At 46.7% G+C, this 2,259-nt stretch overlaps 1 pseudogene; it reads left to right on the top strand.

The window, feature by feature from the left end:
• The first annotated feature begins 719 nt into the window (after positions 1-719).
• Positions 720-2,259, top strand: part of LOC102248099 — a 3,038-nt pseudogene continuing 1,498 nt past the window's right edge.

The raw sequence follows: 2,259 nt of genomic DNA, 5'->3' as shown, positions 1-2,259 counted from the left end.
CCAGTGATCTGAGCCTCAGAAGAGCCTGGCCCTGTCAGGATGCAGAAGCTGGTGTGGGAGGGTGTCTCTGGGCCCCATCATGCAAGTGAGCACCTCCCTGGTTGGGGAAGGAGGGGGAGAATGGGTGGCCCAGGCCAGGCAGGGCGGCAGCTGAGCCCTGGCTGTCCTCCTGCCCATCTTCCCCTGGAAGGGCCTTTAGGAAAGATTCCAATTCAAGGAGAGGCGGTTGGAAGGCACATCTCACCCTGCCATACAGTAGTCAGGAAGGTGTGGGAAGTGGCCACCTAACTCCTGGGACCTCTGTCCCTTCCTGGGGTCAGGAGTCCTTGTTAGGGAGGTTCCCCTGGGTCACCTCGGCACTGTCGCTAAATCCCTGGACCAGCCTTTACTCGATTCCTCTTTGGAACCTCAATATCCTGACCCATAAGCCACCCTCACAACCTTCTCCCAACCTAAATGATCTTTGCACATCATGTTTCAAACCTGGAGTCCTTCTCTGGCTGCTTTTCCTTCCGTGACCGAATCACATACCTCCATCTGGGCTGATTTTCCCCACACAAATCCTCATCCTTCCTCCACAGTCCTTGTATAAGTCCCTTGGAGAGTGGATTCAATCATTTTATCCCCACCTACTTTCTTCAGAAGAAAGCATGATGGTGTTTCAGAAGGATCGCTCTAATCAGAGACTCCTTTATGTTTTTCTCTCTAGGTTTTGAACCATGAATGCTTCAGTCTTCCTGATACTTCTCTGCTTGGGAATAGCCTCCGCGGCTCCAACAGTTGATCACAGTTTACATGCAGAAGCAAATCAGTTGATCTCGGTACCCGGAACTATACTTGGCGTGGTAGGTACCATGTGAAACTGTCCAGAGGGACCCTGAAGGGAAGGGTCCATGCTGTTGGGGTTTACAGCAGAGAGTAGCCTGTTCAGACCAGCTCTTCCCAAGGCCATATCTTCATGCCCCCGCACCCCCGTTACTGACACAATAGGGCATGCATCCTGCTGTGTGGGAGCTGGAGAACAGCTCTCAGACCTATAAACCCTTCCTGGTCCTGGTTTCTCTTCCTCTCTGTCTGCAAATCCCCTTGGGGAAGGTGAGTGAGTTTGAAATAGAGATAAACATGATATATTATATGTTTGCTTTTAGCTTAAAGGAGTACTCACAGGTGTGCTCAAGGCGGTCGTTGGCAGCGTAGTTAAAATCTTGGTTGAGGGAAAACCACGGAGCCTGGAGATGGTGGTAGATGCCCCCGCCGATGAGGTGAGTGTGACCTGGATGGCCAGACTCTTCGTGTCCTCTCTGGTTTATTAGCAAAATCATCTCTTGCTTCTCAACACTGTTTCCTTTTCCTTGAAGGTCACTGCAGAATTCCAGGCAGGAGATGTACTGATCCCAGAGCCAAAAGCACAGGAAGTGGAGAGAGCCGCTGTGGAGACCCCCTGGTCTGTGGGCTTGGGAGAGGAAGGCCATGGAACTCCTGCGATGAGCAAATAGCTGTTTGGACCTGCTGCCTCGGAATTTACAGTGTGGCCACCCTGCCCACACCCAGGACGTGCGATAAGGAGCCTCCAAAACTTGATGACGTTTAAGATGCATCATGGAACCAGGGGAAGGCAATGCACAAGAGACTGTGTAACAGGGTCGATAGCACCGGAAACTTCCGGAGAGACGCGCAGATGTCCACCTGCTGGGAGTTTATTGTACAAAGTAGCTTCTTGAGGCCAGCTCTTCCCAAGGCAATCAATATTTTTATGTTATGTCTCTATCCCCTCAATAAAAATTTTTTAAAAAATGTACCTCATTGTGGTTCTAAAAAATTTGTCAATTTAATTGTAAGTAGAAAGTAGTTACTAGACTTCATGAACTGTGACTCCATTTTTATAAAAAAATTAAAATATGCATAGAAAAATATGATGTGGGAAAGGATGTGAGATAAAAAGATTTTTTTTTCTAAACGAATTTTCTATAATAAGTACGTACTTTTAGGTAATAAATGTACAATTCTTCTGGTGTGTGTTTCCTAAATTCTTAATTAGGTACACTAATATTTAATACAGGCATATATATTTTCCTCCATTTAAAACTTTTTCACAAAATATCCTTTAAATGCTGACATTAGATGTAAATCAAAATAAAAAATCACTGAATAAAAGTCCAAAGTAAGTTTCTTGAGTGAAATCTCAAGAACAGCCGGTTGGACACAGAGGAAGACATAATGGCTCATGACACAGAGTGGGGGGTAAAAGCTTTGCTCCCC

This window comes from Myotis brandtii, unplaced genomic scaffold, assembly GCF_000412655.1.
Source record: "Myotis brandtii unplaced genomic scaffold, ASM41265v1 scaffold1603, whole genome shotgun sequence".
Classification (NCBI taxonomy): Eukaryota; Metazoa; Chordata; class Mammalia; order Chiroptera; family Vespertilionidae; genus Myotis; species Myotis brandtii.
The sequence above is the reverse complement of the archived record's forward strand: the minus strand, read 5'-3'. Positions and strand labels throughout refer to the sequence as shown.